The sequence below is a fragment of the Arachis ipaensis genome, chromosome B09, assembly GCF_000816755.2.
Source record: "Arachis ipaensis cultivar K30076 chromosome B09, Araip1.1, whole genome shotgun sequence".
In the NCBI taxonomy this organism is placed as follows: domain Eukaryota; kingdom Viridiplantae; phylum Streptophyta; class Magnoliopsida; order Fabales; family Fabaceae; genus Arachis; species Arachis ipaensis.
Window position 1 is genome coordinate 26985169 of NC_029793.2, and position 25588 is coordinate 27010756.

Consider the following 25588-nt stretch of genomic DNA (forward strand, 5'->3'; position numbering starts at 1 on the left):
TCTGGTTCCCTCTCTGGGGCCGAATCCAATGAACACCATTATCACTTATGTATTTTCAACGGTAGAGTCTCTAACACCATAGATGCAAAGTACTATTGTTTTTCTATTCAATTCAAGCTTATTCTTATTCTAAGATATTCATTCGCACCCAAGAACATGATGAATGTGATGATTATGTGACGCTCATCACCATTCTAATTTATGAATGCATGCCTGACAACCACTTCCGTTCTATATGAAGACAAGCTAGAATGAGTATCTCTTAGATATCTAATACAGGGGACCGAGTCTGAGATATTAGAGTCTTCGTGGTATAAGCTAGAATTATTGGTGGCCATTCTTGAGATCCGGAAAGTCTAAACCTTGTCTGTGGTATTCCGAGTAGGATCTGGGAAGGGATGGCTGTGACGAGATCTCCATAACTAATTGAATCTGCCTGACTGAGATTTACAAGGTGACCATAGCTTGCTTCAAGCCGACAATCTCCGTGGGATCGACCCTTACTCTCGTAAGGTTTATTACTTGGACGACCCAGTGCACTTGCTGGTTAGTTGTGCGAAGTTGTGACAAAGAACTAAGATTATGAATGTACGTATAAAGTTTTCAGTGCCGTTACCAAGGAATGAACGATCACAATTTCATGCACCAGTTTTGAAGGCTCTTGCATAGCTTGCAACCTAAGCTTAAAATTCCTTCGTGTACTACATTGGCCCGTGATATACTTTCTTTTTATGAAACAGAGAAAATGAAGTTACAAAGTTATCTCTCTCATCATTGTCAAAAAGTGTGCCTTACAACTGACACTTGGACGACATCGAGTCAAAATTTAACTTCTATGTCTCTAACGGCACACTTTATTGACAATGATTGGAACTTACAAAAGAGGATATTAAATTTTTGTCGGGTTGAGGGTCATTCAGCAGAAGTACTTGGTAGAGCTATTGAAGGTTGTTTGGATGCTTAGAAATTGCATCAAGTTTTTACTGTAACGGTTGATAACGCAACTTCTAATGATGGTGCAATTTTATACTTGAAAAAGAGATTAAATGCATGGAATAGTCTTGTTTTAAAGGGGGACTATCTTCATATGCGTTGTTGTGCTCATATCCTAAATTTGATAGTGAAAGATGGCTTGAAAGAGATTGATGATTCAATTACAATAATTTGTAATGCAGTAAAATATGTCAAGTCATCTCCTATGAGATGTGAAAGCTTCAAAGCGTGCATTGAGCGAGAGAGCATCAATTATAAAGGGGTTGTTTCTTTGGATGTCGAAACTCGGTGGAATTCGACATATTTAATGTTGGAGGCAGCATTGAAGCTTCGAGCAGCGTTTGATTTGCTTGAGTTGCAAGATGATAAATATATTAATGAGCTGAGCAAATCTTATGGTGTGCCTACAGATGATGATTGGACTTATGCGGAGTCAATTTTACCATTCTTGAAAATATTCTATGATGCTACATTGCGCATTTCTGGGAGTTTGTATCTCACTAGTAATAAATACATGAAAGAAGTCTTTAGCATCGGAAGAAAAATCAAGTTGCATTGTGAAAATACTTATTTGAGCATAAGGTTAATGGCATCCAAGATGCAAAGGAAATATGATAAGTATTGGGGAAATCCAAATGTCATTAACATGTTGTTGATTGCAATTGTGCTTGATCCATGTCACAAGTTGGATTTTGTAAACTGGATTTTGGATGAGTCATTTGGTGTTGAAAAGGGAGGAGAACTCAAGTCAAAATTGTCTACTTGCTTGAATTCCCTTTATAATCACTACCAAGACAAAGAAAATGAATCTCAAAGCAATCAAGATGCAATGATCAATGAAGAGGATGAAGATGATATCCTGAATATTTATTTGCAGTCAACTAGACGTGATTCAGATGCTAAATCTGAACTTGACAGATATCTGAAAGAAGATTGTGAGCCTAGAAACAAGTCGGCAGAGTTGGAAGGAGAGAGAGAGTGGAAGGAGAGAAAGAGAGAGAGAAAGAGAGAGAGGAAGGGAAGAGAGGGAGAGAAAGGGTGTGAAAACTAGTTTTAGCCTATAAACCAGTTTAAACTGGATTTTTTAATTAAAACCAGTTTTATTTTTATGAACTGGTTTAAACTGGTGCACTGTATTATAAACTGGCTTAAAACCAGTTTCTTATATGACAAAGCAATTTTGGTTCAGTTTCTAAACCATTTAAAATGGTTTAGTGCAGTTTTAGTTCAGTTTATGGAAAAACTGAACCATGCATACCCCTAGTTCTGAGGTTGGGTGTTTAGGGTACTCTCTAATTGGATAGCTTGGCACTCTTCTCTTATCTGTTCAGACAAGAGCTATTTAGCCTGGTTCAACTGTGCTTCCATATTCTTGTTGGAGGCTCGGGTCTTTTGCACTACTTCTTGCAAGTTTAGCACTTGTTGTGTGAGAAAGTGTAGCTGTTGGGTTAACGACTCACTTTGCTTAGAAGGGTTTGATTCATTGGACACTGTCTTGACCTATCCCTTCATTGAAGTCTCACTAGACGAGTACAGATGCTGATTGCTGGCAACTGTCTCAATGAGTTCTTGAGCTTCCTAATGCGTGGCAGAAGTTAACCAATTTAGAGATTTTAATTAAGAGACAGCGTTGCACGTATAGCTTTTAATCGGCTAAGATCCGTCTCACCAATTTAAAAAGGGTTGTCACAAAATTTTAGAAATAAAATACTGAGAGTATAAGTCCCAGGTCATCTCCCAACGAGTTGCAGGAAAGAGTCCAATTCAACCAAGCACTTAAGCATTCCAGCTCAAGTATCACCTCTTAATCAACCCCCATATCAAGTAGAAATTCTACTCCATTTATATGAAATTAATAATCATAAAAATATGAGAAGATATAATTAAATAAATTAAAATAGAGAATTAAAATTAATTAAAATAAAAATAACTTCATATATTAATAAATTCAAAATGTAATATACTTATTTGAATAGAGTCAATGAGTAACTAATTAAAAATAAGGGAATAAGGAAACAAACTAAAGTAATGTCTTCGACGGAGGTAATGACCTTCAGCATCCAAAAATCCAAGCAAAAGCATAAAACTATCAATGTAACGCAACTCTAAAAACTCAGATCGGAAAATAAGTGTAATTCTAATGTGATGAATCTGAATGTGTGTGGATGCCTGTTGAGTCTCTGCATGTTCCCTAGGTTTAGTCTGTGTTTCTGGGCCGAAAACTGGGTCAAAAAGCGGCCCAAAATCGCCCCCAATGTATTCTGTTATTTTTGTAGATTGCGCAGGTCACGCGTACGTGTCGTCCATGCGTTCGCGTCAGTCAGTGATTTTCCTTGTCACGCATTTGCGTGGTTCACGTGTTCGCGTCACTCGTGCAGACTCTAATCCACGTGTTTACGTCAGGCACGCGTCCGCGTCATTGCGAATTCTCCATTTCGCGCGTCCGCGTGGGCCATGCGCTCGCGTCATTCCTCGCTGGTCATCTCCTTAGTTTCTTGTGTTCCTTTTATTTTTGCAAGCCTCCTCTCCAATTTCCAAGTCATTCATGCCCTATGAAGCCTGAAACACTTAACACACGGATCACGGCATCGAATGGGATAAAGGATAATTAAAATACATAATTAAAAGTCTCTAGGAAGCAAGTTTTCAACCATGGAGTAATTTTGGGAAGGAATTGTAAATACATGCTAACCATATGAATAAGTGGGTAAAGAATTGATAAAACCACACAATTAAACACAATATAAACCATAAAATAATGGTTTATCAACCTCCCCACACTTAAACATTAGCATGTCCTCATGCTTAGTTGAAGGAGATAAAGTAAATGAGTAGGGACATGTAAAACTCATGCAATGCAATGCAGCCTATGTATATATGTAAATGCAACTATATGCTTCTTGTCTACTTGGTTAAAAGTAAGTAAGCTCTTCAAGACAAATATAAATTAGATTTAACTAACTCAATTCATATAGTAAATACAGGTAACATTGTAAGAAGACAGCTCATGAAAGCAGGGAACACAGAATCAAGTATTGAACCCTTACTGGTAGTGTATGTGCACTCTAATCACTCAAGTGTATAAGGTAATCACTCTACTCTTCTCTAGTCAAGCTTTCTAAAATTTGTTCTTCACCTAACCAATCAACAATATTTAACATACCAATGCAAACATCATGAGGTCTTTTTAAGGTTGTAATGGGGGTAAGGTAAGGGTAAGGGTATATGTATATGGCTAAGTGAGCTTTATAAATTGAATCTTTAATTAACCTAAGCTTTCACCTAACATACATACACTCTATATAACTCTAGAATCATGCCTAGCTACCCATAGTTTTCCCACTTTTGCATATTTCACATACTCATGTATCAACTTTTCTCTTAACTTGCATCACATATGCATTGATTTTTTTCATTAGACTTAACACTGGGGTAATTTTGTCTCCTTATTTATTTATTTAATTACTTGAATATTTTTGGATTTTTCTCTTTTTCTCTCTTTTTTTTTTATCTAAAAGTAAAAGTAAACATAACTTATCAATGCACATGGATTTTTAATTTTTTTCTAGTTTCACATGAGTAGGTACCTAAATTCCCAATATTCTATCATGACACATTCCCTTATTAACCCATGTTCCCACAATTTTCCCATACTCAATTAACACACTATTCCTATCTTAAGCTAACCAAAGATTCAATTTGGATATTTAATTATTTTTCCGCTTAAAGCTAGTAATGTGGTAAAATATAGAACAAATGGGATAAAAAGGCTCAAAGTGGCTGACAAAGGTAATTTAAATGGTAGACTTATTTGGGATAAGTGAGCTAAACAAATAATGGCCTCAATCATACGCATGCATATAACACATTAAACACTGGACATATAGGGTGAAACAAAATGAAGATTACAATCATAGAGAAGCAAACACACAAGAATAAAATAATTATGGTTAAATAATATAACCATATAATTAAGCTCAAATTCTCACAGGTTGTGTGTTCTAGCTTCAAACTATGTTCCAAGTACAACTTCAAACAAGTTTACACAAAGGTCTTGATTTAAATTAGTGAAATTTGTCAAAAAGTAGGGTTTTAGAAGAAACTTATTATTTTCAATCAAGTAGGACATGCATGAAACTAAATATTACTATGCAATCTATCATATTCTATAAAAGAAAAATTAACTAAAATATCCTATTTTATCTGGTGTTTAAGAAATTACCTCCGGAAGTCAGGTACTGACCGACCTCCCCACACTTAAGGCTTTGCACCGTCCTCGGTGCCATCTGTCAGGAACAAAGGGGGCTGGTAGCAGCATCTCCACCATCGGGATCGTCATGGCTCCCTGTGCTGGTAAATGAAGTGGACTCCAAGGTGTTTGGGTCTTTGTAGTTTCCCATAAGTAGCTCCTTGAGGTATGTAAATCGGCGCTTGTTATGGCGCTCTCTTAGCTTTGCTTTGTGTTCCTGCCGATCCAACCTTTCAAGTATCTGATGGAGCAGTTGGTTTGTTGTAGGTGCTTGTGGTGTTGAAGGAGGAATGTCGTCAGCCGGTTCTGTAGGTTGGCTTGTAGTGGCTGCTGGTCTGTGAGGATACACCAAAGTAAAACAGCTATGTCTGCAGTGAAGGAGGATTCGTGAGTGCTCAAAAAGACATAATGAGACATAATCTGTGCCCATACTCGAGCCTCCAAGGTAAGTGCTAAAGCCGATATCCCTTTTGGTCGGGATCGACGGTATCCGTAGATCCAGTTGCTGCCAGGTTGTGCTATAACTTTGAGAACGGCGTCCCAGTCAAATTAGTATGTCTGGCGCTTGAGTGAGGCTTCTTGAAATGCGTAAAATCCTTCAGAAGCAGGGAAAAGATCTAAAGCTTGTTGAATGGCCTCTTCAGTTTTGGGGACTTGCTTCTGACGGACATAGACAGATTGCATGGTTGGCATGTGAAGGTTGGAGTAGAATTCTACTACCCATGAAAGATTAACCTGCCGTGGCTGTCTCCGTAGGAATCCCCATTGTCTTCGTTCAATTTGCGGCTCAACAAATTTAGCAATGCGGGCTGGGAGGATGAGAAGGTATTCGTTGTTGTAATTTTTCTCTACCAGGATGGGGAACATCTGCTCACAGTAGCAGTTAAAAAACCGCGCAGTGTCCTTTGCTGGGAAAGCTCTTTCTTTTTTATCAACCTTGATGATCCTCTTGATTCTTTTTGTTGAGGGCTTTACTACTGTTGAAGATGGCTCTGCCACTAATGCTCTTTTTGTTCCTATCCTTGCTGGTGGTTTGGGAGTAGCTTTCTCCTTGCCTTTCTTGGTGGCCATCCTGAAAAAGAAAAGAGAGAGTAATATGTAAAGCAAAGGGTTCGAGCAAGGGAGCGAATATTATGAGTGGTAATCAATGCACGGTAAAGAGGGATGTCGTTAACACATGGTCTAGACTACATGTGAAAAGTTCATCGTAGGTAAGATAGTATGTGCATGTGATGACAATTAAATGCAAGATGTTTATTGGCATGCCGGCAAAGGCATGAGTAGCATAGATCAAGCATTCAATGTCCAAGTTAGATTACCATATCATTCAAACTAACAATCTGTTTGTATGGACAATTATATTTTAATCAATAAAATATAAAAGGGGTTTTGTGAAAAGCAAGCATTAAGGTAGTATCGTAACATGAAAGTAGTACAAGATGCCATACGTGCTTTTTCACAAACACTTGGCATGCATGATAAATATGTTTTTGAAAATATAAAGTAGACATGCAAGTAACCCTTTAAAGAGTGAGAATAATTGTCAAACAGATCCATGATAATCTACAAGCAAAATATAGAAAATAAAGACCGAAATAAGTTTTCAACACCAATTAAAAGGAATAAAAATAAAGAAACGAAAATAAAATATAGAGAAAGAGAGTAGAAAGAAAAAGAAAGAAGAAAACATAATAAAAATAAGAATAATAATGAGAAAGTAAAGAAGGAAGAAGAAAATAAAAACCTTGATAATGGTGGTGAAAAAGAAAGAAAAGAGGGAGAGTAAAAAGTAAGAAAGAGTAAGAAGGAAGAAGGGGGAAGAAAGAAATAACAAAGGAAAGGAAAAATTAGGATTTGGGGAAGAAAAGATAAGATATTTTGGCTGATCTGGATATTCTGTGCGCCGCATGCGACGCGGACGCGTGGGTCACGTGGTCGCGTGGCATGTGAATTTGTCAAGTGACGCGGACGCATGGGTCACGCGGTCGCGTGACTTGAATTGTGCGAATGGCGCGAGAGCAGCCGCGCGTTCGCGTGACTCTCTATTTCAAACTCTTTTTGCCAAATTTTTAATGTGACGCGATCGCGTGGTTGACGCGGTCGTGTGAATGGTGATGTTTTGAGGACGATGCAGCCGCGTGGGGCACGCGGTCGTGTGACGAGGCTGGTGCTTTTAGCATTTTTCTAAACCAGCTTCATCGCAACATGCTGCCATACACCTATTTACGTCGAATTTTTAGGGTCACGCGTTCGCGTGGGTGATGCGAACACGTAGGAGGCTTATGTCGCAAATGACGCAGCCGCATGGGTGACGCAGTCGCGTGATCATATTTGTGCCTAAGGCATGCCTCCGGCCACGCTCTCGCGTGACTCTCTGTTCACTTTATTTTCTTCCCAACGCACTGGTGACGCGGACGCGTCAGCGACGCTGCCGCGTCGCGTGCGTTTTTCTTTTTTTTATTGAATTATGCAGGATGCTCATGCAAACTATATGTAGCTATATGCAGGGATGATGAGAAGAGTCATTAACACAATAAAAATAAAGTAAAAATAAAACTAAGACTGAAACAGAACGATCATACCATGGTGGGTTGTCTCCCACCTAGCACTTTGCTTTTACGTCCTTAAGTTGGACGCTCGTTAGGCTCATTCAGCTTCTCTTAGTGGATCTTCCAAGAGGAAGATCTCTAGTTCCTTTTGATTCTTCATCTTCTCACCATGGTAAAGCTTTAGGCGATGTCCATTAACCTTAAGAAATTTGGAGTTAACAGGATGACGCAGGTGGAAAACTCCATATGGCTCTACCTTCTCTACTCTGTATGGACCTTCCCATCTTGATCTCAATTTACCTGGCATGAGCCTCAGTCTGGAGTTATATAGAAGAACTAACTCCCCTGGTCTGAATTCTCTCCTTTTAATGTGCTTGTCATGGACAGCCTTCATTTTCTCCTTGTAACGCCTATAGTTGTCATATGCTTCTAGGCGAAGAGTCTCTAGTTCTGCTAGTTGTAGCTTTCTTTCAGCACCAGATTTTGTAGGATTCATGTTGCATTCCTGTACAGCCCAAAAAGCCTTGTGTTCCACCTCGACGGGGAGGTGGCAAGCCTTTCCATATACCAAGCGGAAGGGGCTCATCCCAATGGGTGTCTTGTACGCTGTTCTATATGCCCAGAGTGCATCTTGTAGCCTGGAACTCTAGTCCTTCCTATGAGGTTTTATTATCTTCTCCAGAATACGTTTAACCTCTCTGTTAGAGACTTTTTCTTGCCCATTGGTCTGGGGATGGTAAGCTGTTGCTACTTTGTGAATTATCCCATGCTTTTTCAGTAATCCTGTTAGTCTCCTGTTACAAAAATGGGTGCCTTGATCGCTCACGATCGCTCGTGGTGATCCAAAGCGGCAGATAATATGGTTTCTAACAAAGGAAACAACAGTGTTAGCATCATCAGTATGGGTAGGAATTGCTTCCACCCATTTAGAAACATAATCTACGGCTAACAGTATATAAAAATAACCATTAGAATTTGGAAACGGACCCATGAAGTCAATGCCCCAAACATCAAAAATTTCACAGAAAAGTATAAGCTGTTAAGGCATCTCATCCTTCTTGGATATATTACCAAACCTTTGGCATGGGGAACAAGATTTACAAAATTCAGCAGCATCTTTAAAAAGAGTAGGCCACCAGAATCCACAGTCTAGAATTTTTCTGGCTGTTCTTTGAGGGCCAAAATATCCTCCACTCTCAGATGAGTGGCAAACCTCTAAAATAGACTGGAATTCTAATTGAGGCACACACCGTCTAATTACTTGGTTAGCACCACACCTCCATAAATATGGATCGTCCCATATATAATATTTGGACTCGCTTTTCAGCTTGTCTCTCTGGTGCTTAGTAAAATTTGGAGGAAAAGTGTGGCTAACTAGATAATTAGCTACAGGTGCATACCAAGGAATTACTTCGGATACTGCTTGTAGGTTATCAAATGGGAAATTATCATTTATAGGAGTGGAGTCACCCTTAATGTGCTCAAGGCGACTCAGGTGGTCTGCCACTAAATTCTGGTTACCACTCCTGTCCTTAATTTCTAAATCAAATTATTGTAGCAGCAGTATCCAACATATTAGCCTTGGTTTGGACTCCTTTTTAGCTAATAAATATTTTAGAGCTGCATGGTCTGAGTACACTACTACCTTAGTACCAAGTAAATAGGCTCGAAATTTATCCAGAGCAAAAACAATAGCAAGAATCTCTTTTTCAGTAGTAGTATAATTAGACTGAGCAGCATCTAGAGTCTTAGATGCATAAGCAATTACAAAAAGGTCCTTACCTTCGCGCTGAGCCAGCGCTACTCCTACTGCATGGTTGGAAGCATCACACATAATTTCAAATGGCTGGCTCCAGTCTAGTCCTCTCACAATTGGAGCTTGAGTCAGGGCGGTCTTTAGCTTATCAAACGCTTGCATACAGCTTTCACTGAACTCGAACTCAATTTCTTTCTTCAGTAATCTGGATAAAGGTAAGGCTACCTTACTGAAGTCCTTAATGAATCTCCTGTAAAAACCTGCGTGGCCAAGGAACGAACGGACTTCCCTCACGGGGGAGGGGTAAGGTAAACTAGAAATAACATCCACCTTTGCTTGATCTACAGAAATGCCAGTGTTAGACACAACATGTCCTAGTACAATTCCTTGTTTGACCATAAAGTGACATTTTTCAAAATTTAACACAAGGTTAGTACTAACACATCTGTCTAACACTCTAGATAAACTATCCAAGCAAAGGCTAAATGAATCACCATATATGCTAAAATCATCCATAAAAATCTCCATACAGTTCTCAATAAGATCAGAGAAAAGACTCATCATGCATCTTTGGAAAGTAGCAGGTGCATTGCATAAGCCAAAGGGCATTCTCTTATAAGCATACATTCCAAAGGGACATGTGAAAGTGGTCTTCTCTTGATCTTCAGGAGCTATATGAATTTGAAAGTAGCCTGTATAACCATATAAGAAACAATAATGAGATTTACCTGACAGGCGATCAAGCGTCTGATCAATGAATGGCAAGGGGTAATGATCATTGCGAGTGGCTTGGTTGAGACGCCTATAGTCAATGCAAACTCTCCATGAATTCTGTACTCTAGTTGTTAGAAGCTCTCCATTCTCATTCTTTATTGTTGTGACTCCAGACTTCTTGGGCACTACTTGTACTGGACTGACCCATTCACTGTCTGAAATCGGATAAATAATATCTGCTTTAAGTAGCCTGGTCACTTCCTTCTTGACAACTTCTAAGATGGTGGGATTCAATCTTCTTTGAGGCTGACGGACAGGCATTGCTCCCTCTTCTAAGAATATTCTGTGTTCACAAACTTGGGGGCTAATGCCTACTATATCAGCCAAGCTCCATCCAATTGCTTTCTTATGTTTTCTCAGCACACTGAGTAGTTGTTCTTCTTGTTAAGAAGTGAGTTCCCTTGCAATGATAACTGGGAACTTCTGCTTGTCCTCAAGGTAAGCATACTTGAGGTGTGGAGGAAGGGGCTTTAATTCTAGTTTCTGCTCATAGCTAGGCTCTGGATCATCTGGGACTAGTGATAATGGTAAAGTCTTTTTCGTTGTTTTCAGAAAGTGTCCCCACACTTGGACTTTGTTCCATGTACTTCCCTTCTAATTCTTCCTGGTAAACTTCAGCTACAGTTTCATCAATAATGTCGTATTGGAAGATAGAATGATCTTCTGGAGGATGCTTCATAGCTTCATTTAAACTGAAACTCACTTTTCTGCCCTCTATCTCAAAGGAGTAAGTTCCTGAGAATGCATCAAGCTTGAACTTTGAAGTCTTCAGGAATGGTCTTCTAAGCAGGATTGATAATGGTCTTCCTGAGTCATTAGGGGGCATTTCCAGGATGTAGAAGTCAATGGGAAATGTGAGCCCCTTAATGCTCACTAGTACATCTTCAGCAATTCCAACTACTGTAATAATGCTTTTATCTGCTAACACAAAATGAGCTGCCGACCTTTTTAAGGGAGGGAGCCTCAAAGTATCATATATAGACAAAGGCAATATACTAACACATGCTCCTAAATCACACATACAGTCAGAAAATATTACACCTCCAATGGTACAACTAACCATACATGGACCTGGATCACTATATTTTTCAGGTATATTTCCCATTAAAGCAGATATAGAACTACCTAAAAGAATAGTTTCTAATTCATTAATTTTATCTTTATGTATGCACAAATCTTTTAGAAACTTTGCATATTTAGGTACCTGTTGAATAACATAAAAAAGGGGAACAGTTACCTCGACCTTTTTTAATATTTCTACCATTTTGGGATCAAGTTCCATTTGCTTTCTGGGCTTCCTTGCAAGTTGTGGAAATGGAATAGGAGGGGAGCGATTTGTAGCTTCAGCATCCCTTGGTGTTTTATTCTGTGGCTGAGCTTCTTCTTCTTCAACTATGTCTTAAACGTCCTCTTCCTCTTCAGCATCTTCCACTTCCACCACATCCTCTGCTGGCACGTTTTCTGGTAGGTTTGGCTCTTCATGGTTCCTCTCCTGCAGTGTGGTTCCGAACCTTAGAATGATGGCATTGATGCCACCCTTGGGATTAGGCAGTGGTTGAGAAGGAATTCCATTAGAGCTTGTAGGTTGATGTGTGGAATTAAGTGAGGAATCCATCTGGGAAACGAGAGCTTGTAAAGTGACAGTTAAGCCATTCAGACTAGAGTTCAGCTGAGCATGCATGTCTTATTGTCCTTGTGCAAGAGAACGGAGCATATCATCATTTGATGAGGAATTAGAATAAGCAGTCTGAGAAACTTGTTGTTGGTTTTGCTGGGGTCCTTGTGCTTGTCTTAGGTGAGGTGCTCTGTAAGGTTGGTTCTGATTCTGCTGTCTGTTGTTGTTATTGTTATTCCACCTCTGGTTTCTATTATTGTCTCTGCCTCCTCTATTAAAGTTATCCCTCCAGCCATGGTTAGAATTATCTCTCCAGCCTTGGTTGGAGTTGTCTTGCCATCCATGGTTATTGTTGCCACCTTGGTTGTAGTTGCCACCTTGTTGATTGTATCCTTGATTCAGGCGGTCATAGAAGTTGTGAGTGGCTGCCACAGTGTTGTCTTCCTGGAGCTGTGGGCATTCATCAGTATAATGACTATAATCAGCACAGATCCCACATACTCTTTGTGGAACTAACTGTTGGCTCTGTTGTGGTGAAGGCTGAGCTTTTTGTGCTTGTTGTTGATTCAACTGCATTTGCTTCATTAGGTTGGTCATTTCACATATACTCTGGGTGAGAGCAGTGGTTTCTTTGCTAGTGGAAATCTCTGCAACAGCTTTGGGAGTGTGCCTCTGTCTGTGGTTCCTAGTGGACTCAGCTAAGTCGCTGATCAGTTGCCATGCTTCATCTGCGGTTTTGTGCTTTTTCAAAGAACCATTACTAGCTCCTTCCAGTGTAGTCTTATCCTGGGGGTTCATGCCTTGAGTTAAGTAGCTGATCAATACTAGTTTACCAATCATGTGATGGGGACATGCGTCCAGGAGTCTGATTCACCTTAAACAATGCAGGAGATCTCCTTTCTCAGTCTATTTGTGACTTCAGCTGGGAAGTATTTTTCCAAAAATTCTCTCCTGAGTGTATCCTAGTTGGTAACAGTTGCTTCAGGTTGGGAGTAGTACCACTCCCTTGCCTTTCCCTCAAGAGAAAATGGGAAAGCGGTTAACAGGATGGAAGTTTCATCTGCACCATGACGCCTAACAGTAGAACAGGCTGTCTGGAAATCCCTAAGGTGCTTGATAGGCTCTTGAGCAGGTAAGCCATGAAACTTGGGCATCAAGTTGATCAGTGCAGTTTTTAGTTCAAAATCTGCAGTTGCAGTTGGGTGATGCACTTGATACGGCTGCAGTATAAAATCTGGGGCTCCTGCCTCCTGGAGAGTAATCCTCCTAGGTGCTGCCATGTTTCCTGTACGCAAATCAACTGAATCAGTAGTAAATGAGCTTGTCTCGCTCTCAGATGGCGGTTCAGATTTGCCTTCAGATGAGACTGGTGAATTGATAATAACCACTTCACCACCGTCAGAGGCTAACCGACGTCGAGTTCGTCTAATATGTGAAAGAGTTCTTTCAATTTTAGGATCAAATGGGACTAAACTCGGATCAAGCAATGAACGCATCATTCAATGAGAAAGACATGTAACTCATGGTAACAGAAATAAAAATAAAATATGCAAATAAAAATAAAATATATACACTAATTAATAATTTAGCACACTATTACAACTCCCTGGCAACAGCGCCAAAAATTGATGCATGGCAGAAGTTAACCAATTTAGAGATTTTAATTAAGAGACAGCGTTGCACGTATAGCTCTTAATCGGCTAAGATCCATCTCACCAATTTAAAAAGGGTTGTCACAAAATTTTAGAAATAAAATACTGAGAGTATGAGTCCCAGGTCGTCTCCCAACGAGTTGCAGGAAAGAACATACTTATTTGAATAGAGTCAATGAGTAACTAATTAAAAATAAGGGAATAAGGAAACAAACTAAAGTAATGTCTTCGACGGAGGTAATGACCTTCAACATCCAAAAATCCAAGCAAAAGCATAAAACTATCAATGTAACGCAACTCTAAAAACTCAGATCGAAAACTAAGTGTAATCCTAATGTGATGAATCTGAATGTGTGTGGATGCCTGTTGAGTCTCTGCATGTTTCATAGGTTTAGTCTGTGTTTCTGGGCCAAAAACTGGGTCAAAAAGCGGCCCAAAATCGCCCCCAGCGTATTCTGTTACTTTGCAGATCGCGCAGGTCACGCGTACGCGTTATCCATGCGTTCGCGTCAGTCAGTGATTTTTCTTGTCACGCGTTCACGTGGTTCACGTGTTCGCGTCACTTGTGCAGACTCTAATCCACGCGTTTGCGTCAGGCATGCGTCCGCGTCATTGCGAATTCTCCATTTTGCGCGTCTGCGTAGGCCATGCGCTCGCGTCATTCCTCGCTGGTCATCTCCTTAGTTTCTTGTGTTCCTTTCATTTTTGCAAGCCTCCTCTCCAATTTCCAAGTCATTCATGCCCTATGAAGCCTGAAACACTTAACACACAGATCACGCATCGAATGGGATAAAAGAGAATTAAAATACATAATTAAAAGTCTCTAGGAAGCAAGTTTTCAACCATGGAGTAATTTTGGGAAGGAATTGTAAATACATGCTAATCATATGAATAAGTGGGTAAAAAATTGATAAAACCACACAATTAAACACAATATAAACCATAAAATAATGGTTTATCACTTCCTCAATTGTCTTTCTCATGTGGATTGAACCACCAGCAGAATGGTCTAAGGACATCTTAGACATATCTGTGAGTCCGTAATAGAAGATGTCTAACTTTACCTATTCTGAAAACATTTCAGTAGCGCATTTCCGTAGCATCATCCTATATCTCCCCCAAGCATCGTAAAGAGACACATTAACTTCTTGTTTGAAGCCTTGAATGTCCATTCTTAACTGGGTTAGCTTCTTTGGTGGGAAGTATTGATTCAAGAACTTATCCACCAGCTGACTCCATGTTTTCAAGCTTGATTTGGGTTGATTATCCAACCACCTCTTTGCTTGACCTTTCACAGCAAATGAAAAGAGCAACAACCTGTAGACATCCTGGTCTACTTCACTAGTTCTTACTGTGTCAACTATCTGCAAGAATTCAGCAAGGAATTCTATGGGCTCTTCTAGTGGAAGTCCCTGAAACTAGCAGTTTTGCTGCACTAGAAAGATCAACTCTTGGTTAAGCTCAAAATGAGATACTCTAATATGAGGTATACTAATATTCCTTCCATAGAAGTTAGGAGTGGGAGCTGTATAAGACTCCAAAGTTCTTCTGGGTTGTGCCTCTCCCTTTAGATCCATAGTGCATTCTTCTTGTTCCTGCATACACAGATAAGAGACAAAGAAAAGTGGGAGTCTCTATGTTAGAGTATAGGGAGCTCCCAGTGAGATACCCAAAAAAAAAAACAAAATAGTTTTTTAATTTCAAAATTAAGTAAATAAAAAAAATAAAAAAAAAGATAATTCGAAAATTAAAAAAAATAATTTTTGAAATTTTGAAAATAAATAAAAAAATAGGAAGAGAAAGTAGTTAGGAAATTTTGAAAAAAAAAAAAAGAGAGGGGGGAGCTAACAATATTTGAAAATAAAATAAAAGATTTTATTTTGAACTTTTGAAATTTGAAAAGGGAAAATCAAAAGAAGATCTTTGAAATTTAAGATTTGAAAGAGAAAGTCAAATAAGAAAAGATAAGATATGAAAAGATTTAAAAGATTTTGAAAATTGAAATTTGAAATTTGAATTTTAAATTTTGAATTTTGAATTTTAAAAAATGAATTTGGATTAAGCTAAGATAAGATTTTGAAATCTGAATTTAAAATTTGAATTTAAAACAAGATAAGATAACAAAATTTGAAATTCAAAGAAAGATAAAAAGATAAGATAAATATCACTAAAAGATAACTATCAAGACACCAAACTTAAATTTTTGAAATTAAATCAAAATAAGATAACAAGAAATTTTGAAATTTGAATTCTTGAAATTTGAATTTAAAGCAAGATAAGATAAGATTTTTGAAATTCAAAGAAAGATAAAAAAAAAAGATAAGATAAAGATTTAAAAAAGATTTAGAAAGATAACTAATTAGGGCACCAAATTAAAAAAATTTTTGAAATTAAAAGATAAGATTTTCGAAAATTGAAAGGGGAAACACAAAAAGACACCAAACTTAAAAAAATTTTAAAATCAAAGCATTAATTTTCGAAAATTTTGGAAAGGCAAAACATAAAGAGATACCAAACTTAAAGATTTTGAGATCAAACAAAGAAAAATAGCAAGAACAATTTCGAACATAAAGAAAGAACATTTAAGGTAATTTTTCGAAAAACTAAAGGAAAGAAAAACCAAGAAACACCAAAAAGACACCAAACTTAAAGATTGACACAAGACTCAAACAAAAGATAAGGAAAAGAAAAGGTTTTGAAAAAGTTTTTGAAAAAGAAAACAAGAAACAAGTAAAAGAACAATAAAACCTCAAAAAGTACCTAATCTAAGCAACAAGATAGTCCGGTAGTTTGTCAATCTCGAACAATCCCTGGCAATGACGCCAAAAACTTGGTGCACGAAATTGAACTCTGCACAACTTAACCGGCAAGTGCACCGGGTCATCCAAGTAATATCTCAGGTGAGTGAGGGTCGATCCCACGGAGACTGTCGGATTGAGCAAGCAATGGCTATCTTGTAAATCTTAGTCAGGCAATTAGAAAAGATGGTTGTTTATTTAAAAGCATAAACGAAATAATAAGAACGAGATACCAGATTAGTGTAAAAGCAATGATGGATAATTAGTTAAGGCTTCGAAGATGCGTATTCTTTCTGAATTAACTTTTCTTAGTGTCTACTTTAACAACAAACGATTCATTCAATGGCAGCCGTAATTGACTAACTCATGTATCATCCTCATCAAGTTAGTCTCTTCTGAACCATAGCAGTCCACCATATCTAAGCAACTCATATAGCATCCTCATCAAGCTAAGTTAACTCATGGCTTCCCACCATAGTCGAAAGTGAACACCTAAGCAATCCACTCCCCTTCGCGATCCTACTCAAGACGCCACAGACAAGGTCCGATTTTCCGGATTAGGGAACGTTGCTTCTTATACTCTAGCCTTGACGCCACAGAAACCTCAGTAACCCACGGTCAACGGGATTATATGTCACATATCCAAAGTCACCCAGGCACGCTCTTGGAATCTGCAGTGCATTCTCTAGCTTATGGTTCAATGCTATCTGGGCAGGACTCATACAGAACCCATGTAGAACAAGGATGATTGTCACAAGTCATCCTCAATTCATGAGATGAAGAACAAAAATGCACAAGAGAATGGAATTACACGTATATTGAAATAAAACAGTAGAGCTCCTAACCCTAACTTAGGAGGTTTAGTTGCTCATGCTTTTATAGAAAAATAGTGTAATGTTTGAATCGGGGAGGAAGAAGGTCCTAAACAAGGATGATCTTCTCCTTTAAATACTAATCTAATACTTAGGGATTTTAGAATTAAGATAGACTGGACTCTTCGTGCAAAAATCCTCTTCCTGGGCCCACTTGGTGAATGTTTGGGCTGAGCTTGGGATGAATCCACGAGTTGGTACTCCCTTTTGGGCGTTGGATGCCAGCCTTGCTCCCTTTTGGGCGTTGAACGCCAGAAAGGGGGTAGTTGTAGCGTTCAACGCCCATTTTGGGCCTTCATTTCTAAAGACAAGTATGGACTATTATATATTTCTAGAAATCTCTGGAAGTTAGCTTTCTAATGCCATTGAGAACATGTCATTTGGACTTCTGTAGCTCCAGAAATGCTTGTTTAAATGAACGGAGGTCAGAATCTGACAGCATCTGCAGTCCTTTCTCAACATCTGCAATCCTTTCTCAGGCATCATGCTAACGTCGAGTGGATCAACTAATCCATGAGAGTGCTCTTCGTAGAATGAAACAACCTTCCATTTCTGAATTTTTCTATCTAGTCTTGCATGAATTCTCGCCCGGCAACAACTTCGAGTTAGGGGTCGATGGTCTCTGATTCTTTCGTCCTTTTCAACATCTTCCTTTCTTGAGCCCACCCGATTGCAAGCAATTTGGCGCATAATTACACAACCATCGCTATCGCGTCTGACTTCATCCAACCTCATAGCGAAACCGTGCATCATTGCATAAGTCTTGTAGAATCGATAAACAGCTTCCTCATCTGTAAACTGAAGTTGCATGATATCTTCTCGTGACAGCTCCGCTATTCTCTTATCTTGAGGTCTATCTTCATCATCCTCTGAATCATCGTCTAAAAAATCTAGATCGTCTCCTCTTGGGAACTCCTCATCGGAGTCTGTTCCAAAAAAATCGCTATCCGATGGCTCCATCTCCCAAAAACGAACATACACCTACAATTTATAAAAAAACAAACACATCACCACACAATTAACATTTCACATATATGTAGACTACAAAAATTACCACTAATTCACATAAAATACAGCAACACCTTTAAAGAACTAAAAGATTTTAATACAATCCATCCAATTGTATTTACTTTTATGTCCCTCATTTGGTTGACTAGCTTCTTTGTATCTTAAAGACCTAAGCAGAAAAACATATATTTAGATTAATTCTTTTAAAAATGAGCATCAATGATTTCATCACTTTAGAATTTCATTTGTCATGGTCTGTACAAAGTAGAAATGACACTCTCACCAAAGATAAAATGAATGAAATGTATGTAGCAATGAAAACATGTGGTAGTAATACTTGGTCCTGACCAGAACAATGTCAAGCACGTTATGTTTATAGAAACAATATAGATAATAAATACTAGAAATCGATTCAAATGAGGTGTATAAAGGAAGACAAAACTGAGTTGGATGCATTTTAATCTAATGTTCAGGAATCATGAGGGCATGCACAAGGAAAAGCATTCATCTTCTTTTTATTTCTGGCTGGCTACTACCCATTTTTATTTTCTTCATAATCATTCAATAGATATACATAACTAATATCATACAATTTGTTAAGGCCTTCTCTACTTCAAGACTTCTATCTCACTTCTTTCGAAGGAAACGAGCAAAGTGAAAATTAGTTTAGAAAGTAAGCAGCACAATTAAATAAAATAGAACACTACAACAAATATGGCCTTTAGCAACGCCAAATTTTGCAACGCCTTAAAACCGTTCTCTTAGATAGTTTTAGACAACGGTTTTTTGTAGTGTTACTGTTGAATTCAATTTTTTATTATTTTATAGCAACAAATTAAAACCGTTCTCTTTGACTATTTTAAAAAAATGGTTTTATAACCGTTAACATGATTTATTTTTAAGCAACGGTTTTTTATTGTTGTTTAAATAATTATACAAAAGAAACGCATAAAAACCGTTGTCAAAATGCTACACTTTAAAATCGTTCTGTTAGATGGTCTTAGACAACAGTTTTTACAGTGTTGTTGTTGAAGTTCAATTTTTCATTACGTTATAGCAACAAAATAAAACCATTCTCTTTGACTATTTTAAAGAACGGTTTTATAATCATTACAACAATTGTTTATCAAACAACAATTTTCTAATATTATTTAAATAATTATACAAATTAAAAAATACATATAAATTAAATTATAAATAATCATACAAATTTAAACACCCAAACCCTAACCTAATGAAAAACACACACACAGCAAAAGAAAGGGAAAGAAAGGAAATGGGAAGCTTGAGGGGGAGACAGAAGAGAAGAAAGAAAGAAAGGGAGATAGGACGAGGGAGAAGAAGAGAGGGGAAGGAACAGCGCCGTGGAGCTTGGTGCCGCTGGTGAGCTGCCGTCGCAGAGGAGAAAGGGAGAGGCGAACGTGACCCACGAAGGAGAGGGAGGAGTCGTCGTCGAGCCACGCCCCATCGCCGTTGTTCGTGCATTGCCGTTGTTGTTTGCTGAGGGTGAGATGCGAAGAGAAGATGCTGACCTGCACCATCGCGCCTCGCTGCCTTCGTCGAGCCTTCATCACTGTTGCACCTTATTCCCGTTGCCATCAAGGTTTGCTGTTGCTGCCATTGAGAGAGCCGCCACTGGGGGGAGCCAAATAGGGAGATGAGGTCGCCATCGATGTGGTCGGAGAAAGGGAGAAATGGATGCGCATGAGAGAGTGATGCAGCAGAGGAAGAGTTGTTCCTCTGCCGCTGCTGTTGCCGAAAATCTTGGTTGCTGCCATCATTCATGGTAAGTTAGTCGTGTCCTAGTTACCAGAACCACTATCTCTGAACCCTATTTATTTTTTAACACTCTTGTATTTGTTTCTGATGTTCCTGGCTCTATTGCGTTTTTGGAATCATCATAGCTGAAGCTTGTCACCGGAGAAGACAAGCCGTTGCGCCATCCCCTTAGTTCTAACACCGTTGAGGATAGGGATGTGCCGCTGCTTCTGAATCGTGTCCTGTCACTAGTTCTCTACGTCCTCATTGCAGCTCAACCTCTGTTTAAGTAACTCTAGTGTCTCATTTTCTATGATTTTACAGTGATTAAAGAGTCAAAGAAAGATATGATGAAATAGTATGAAAGGGTTGTGCTTCATCTTGATAAAGTTAAGCTGGTTTGTAGTTTACTCTTAGAAGCTTTTTACTACTGTTTGGAACCAAATGCACGATTCTTTTTAAGGATATAATTTAGCTTTTCTAGTTATTTGATTTTAGCTTAACTGATTACAAAGGAATTATTTTGAGAATTTTTTGAATGTACTATTGTTTCAAACTTCAAATTAGAGCAGGTATTGTTATGATACTTCCAAGTACATAGTAAAGGTTATAAATTAGAAACATTTACTTGATAATTTAATAGTCTATGGTGTTAAATCTTTCATGTAGATATATGGCATTTTGATATGGATTTACATGTACTGATAGGTCTTGCGGAGATTAATTGATGTTCAAAAAGAAAAGGCCTGTGCATCAAAAGATGACCCTTTGGAGTTATGCTCACCTATGACAAAAGTTACTCTTGTGGCTGAGGTAATGCTTTCTCTGCTCTAGTCAAATGTTGATGGCTACATGAAAATAAGATACATGAGTATAGCATGTTAAAAAAATCCAGTTATTTTATCCCCAAAAACAAAATGCAGTTAGTATTGATGGTTCACTTTATTTTATTTTGGATATTTTATACCTTTCCTTCCATTATGATTTGCAACTTGGTCTGTGCGATGGTTCGCTTTAGTTTTCCTGTGTCTTTGGTATGAACTACAATGGCTGCAGAATTCCTATGTACCTAATCATCTTGATGTGATATTAAAACTATTATGTACTCCCAAGTCTCCAACATCTCTTTCAATTCATGAAAAGAGGGTTGGGTTAGGTTAGGTATGTTAAACCCTGTCATTTTTAATTGAGAACAAAACAGGTAGACCTTGTTTTGTCATTAGTTACTTTGTTGATTGATTTTTCTCTCTTTAATGAGATTTTGTTCTAAGCAATGTTAGGAGAAAATAGTTCTGCGTCATCATCGATTCCTACTCTGTAATCCGCTGCTGTTTTGTGCTCTCCTTTCCGCTTGCGTCCGCTATGATGTCCCCCACTTGGTCTGCTGAGGTTCGGTTACGGTGTGTGTTTGGATTAAGCTTATTTTCTATTATTAATCAAAGAGTCATTAAGCTGAATATGTTCTCTCTGTAAAAAGTTAAGCATAGAACTTTTGTTATAATTCAATTTAGTTTGAAATTAAAAGAGTCATTTAGCTGAACATGTTCTCTCTGTGTAAAAAGTTAAGCATAGAAGTTTTGTTTTAATTCAATTTAGTTTGAAATTAAGATAAGTTGTTTTATTGAGCATAATATTAATGTTAATGGTTGTTTCTTAATTGCTAGTTGGTTTATTTTGTTTCTTAATTGCTAGTTGGTTTAATTGCTAGTTAGTTGATCTCTCAATGGATGTCTTAGTGTTTCACTAAATGAGTATTTAAATTATGGTAAATATTTAGGGACCAAATTTATTTTATGACTCGGCTGAGGACATTCTCGGTGGCAACAGACTTGGAAACAAATTTTGTGACTCTTCTAAGAGCCAAGTCCTTAGGAGTTCCTCAACGGATAAAGAGAAAGCAAACAATGTTGCTAAAGATCAAAGTTGTGGTATGCTTTGTGTTGCATGTTTCTCTTCTATGCTTCTTGTAGTTTGCATTTTGTTTGATGCTAATCAATGTTCTTTTAATTACTTTCACAGTTACATGTTGATTGAGAATGCTACTTGCTACAGCAGGTTCTTAGTCGGTAACAGCTTAGCTGGTGTCAACATGTATAGATTTTAAACTTTTAAGTTTTTTGAGTGTGCAAACAATGAATTAAATAATTCTAATTTGGATTTGAATTTAGTTTGGTGCATTTTAAATTGTAAAATGATGCAAAGCAATGAGTACTACTTTTCTTTATTATGAATATTTTTCTTTAATCAAACTTCAGTGACACAAAAATTTGTCTGTAAATCAAATTTAATGGTAAATGTTCAATTAATTTTTTTAGTGATTTGATTCAAATAGTTAAACTTATTTATCGACACTAAATTTAAATAGTTGGAACTAATTTCAATGCAACATGAGAAAACTATTGTAAATAAAGAATTATATAATTACAAAAAACCGTTGTAAAAAGTCACAAAAGACAATGGTGTTAAAACCGTTGTCAAAGACAACTACAAAATGGCATGGAGTTAAAACCGTTGCAAAAAGAAACATCAAAGGCAACGCTTTTAAACCATTTTCTTTGTGAATAACAAAACTACAATAGCTTAAAACCATTGCCTATCCAGTTATGGTTTTAAATTATTACGTCATAAAAGACAACGGTTTTAAATTGTTGTCTATTCAGTAACGGTTCTAAACCGTTCTTTAAAAATTGTTGTCAAAACCGTTGTCTATGCTAGTAACTGTGGCAACAGTTTTTTAGTTGCCGTTGCCTTAGATAAAAAACCGTTGTCTTTGAGCATTGGTAATGACCGCATATACCACAGGTGAAAAATCGTTGCCAAAGCATTGCCTAAAGTTTTAGGAATGTTTTTCCGATCTATGGCAACGGTTTTTTGACCATTGCAAAAACCCTTAGATTTCTGGCTGGCTAGTACCCATTTTTATTTGCTTCATAATCATTCAATAGATATACATAACTAATATCATACAATTTGTTAAGGCCTTCTCTACTTCATGACTTCTATCTCACTTCTTTCGAAGGAAACGAGCAAAGTAAAAATTAGTTTAGAAAGTAAACAGCACAATTAAATAAAATAGAAATAATTCAGATTAAGCAAATACTTTTAGGAGATTATACACCAAAGCTAAAGCAGTAAGCATCCTCTTCCATATGAAGGTGAAAGTGAAAGGGGCATTCTTTGTAACAGAAGGCCACCAGCAAACAGGGACATTGCAAGAAGATAAATTAAAAAAACAGAACACAACACCAACAACAACATAACATCAGCAACCATAACAAGATGAAAGGTTCAGAAAAATAAGACAACAACATCCAAGGTGTTTCTGATCAAAATTAAAGCTACTCTTGTTCTAATTACATATTTCAATTCCAATTAACTTAGTTCAGAACAAAATTAAAAGGCATAAAGCAAAGAAAAATATATAACAAAAACCTAATTGCAGAAGTAATAATTATTTTAATGTGTAGTTTATATTAATGGCTAATTTTAGTATATGCCTACCATGATTAAATTGAGATATAGTGATAAATTACATAAGAAGAAAAATATATAAATGTAAATAATCAATGAGGATAAAATAAAAATAAATGGGCGGTATGATTTCTTCAATCTGGTAGAAATCACTTTCTCGTTTACTAAACCAACTTGTGTTCAATAAGGACAAAATGCCACCGTTACATTCATTTTTCAAAAGTTCTGTTTGGGTGTATAAAGATGGCAAGACCCAAAGTTGATGAAACTTTTGAATGGAGGAAAGGATCTAGACATCCACCCCAATTCTCTACTGTTCCACATTGGACAATCCACCATTCTACCTACACAATCATATATACCTTCAATTGATAACTGAATGTACCCGGCGAAACATTGAAATTATCAATTCTAGTCCTGTATTTGTTGAGGTCCTTGCTCTAAATAGATAACCAAATTTCCATAACTAATGAGCCTAGTCATTAGTCTTATAAAGCAAAGTTTTCCAGAGGTATAAATTTTGAAGGACAAGCTATATATTTTCCCATATAGGAGACAAGATATCATCTGATATAAATAATATATGAATTGACAAAATAGAAAAAAATCCTTGTGGCAAAACATACTCGTTATTTTAGTAACCAAATTTAATCAAGTTGGTCTAGTAGCTTATTAATACAATAGAAACCATTAAAAAAGAAAAAATAAATTGTAAATCTGATATAAAGAGAAAAATAAATCCACTTTAACTACTCAAGTGATCAATGATCAAAAACTAAATGAACAGAGACAGGAACCAAAAAACTACTAATAGTTATAAACAAATTAAACATAAACTGATCTAGCATGACAAATAAAGAAATACCATCTTGAATATTACCTATTCTGTGGAAAAGTCACACTAATTTTTCTAAACGAAACACACACACACATATATATATATATAATATGGAGTTTTATTAAACAAAATCATTACATATTTATACTTTTAGTATACATAGCCATATGCAAATAAACTGCATAATCCACATCCATGCAAGTTTTTTTTTTTCAATCTTACCCATCTCTGCATCAGATTAGAGTAATAATTTGAGTAAACAAATGACACCTTCACTTATCTACATGATTATATCCTTTCCTTTGAATTTAAAATACTAATAAAAATATATAATGATTCCCAGAAGAACACAAGCAAATAGAGGGGATCATCCCAAGTCCTTGGGATATAATTACTATAAGTGGATTATATTAATTTCAATATTTCGAAGTCAAATTCCATCTACTTGGGCAGGGTCCCAATTCAACAAAGCAACCGTTGCTTACCTACTTTTCTTTTTTCTATTTAGCCACTCCCTGATAAATGCTCTCCATAATCCCATATAATAATCTTTAAATATTTGGTACACCACGGTTACTCTTTCTATCACTAATTAATTGCAAGAAGATAAATTAAAAAAACAAAACAAAACACCAACAATAACACAACATCAGCAACTATAACAAGATGAAAGGTTCGGAAAAAAAACACAACAACATCCAAGGTGTTTCTGATCAAAATTAAAGCTACTCTTCTTCCAATTATCTACTTCAGTTCCAATTAACTTAGTTCAGAACAAAATTAAAGGACATAAAGCAAAGAATGAACAGCACAAAACTCAGGCTAGAAAACACAAATAAATACTGCAAAATGATTCCAAGTCACAGCAAACAAAATTCAAAATCCATATAACAAAAATTATGAGCAAAATTAAGTAATTAACCAAAACAAATTATTCCTATTTCTTAGTCACAGAAGATAAGATATTCAGAACAAAAAATCATGAACAACTTTAAAATTTCAGAATCAGTAATCACAAGAATCAACAACGTAAAACTCAGGCTAAAATACACAAATAAATGAATACTACACAATGGAGAAAAAGAGAAGACCTACCTGAAGCACGAACAGAACGAATGGAGATGTAACGGCGAAGGAAGGTTCCAACTAATGGATGAAGATAGAATGAACAGAGATGTCAGGCGGCGAGGGAAGCACGAAGAAGTTCTTGACAGTGACGATTACGGTGACGGTGACGGTGTCACGGTGAACATAG

General features: G+C 37.1%; 1 long non-coding RNA gene across 1 annotated transcript; it reads left to right on the forward strand.

Annotated features, from left to right (window-relative positions):
- LOC107617069 lies at positions 12625 to 24668 on the forward strand. The gene is made up of 3 exons (XR_001614783.2): positions 12625 to 12638; positions 15011 to 15012; positions 24488 to 24668. It is a non-coding gene; the product is annotated as an uncharacterized LOC107617069 (long non-coding RNA).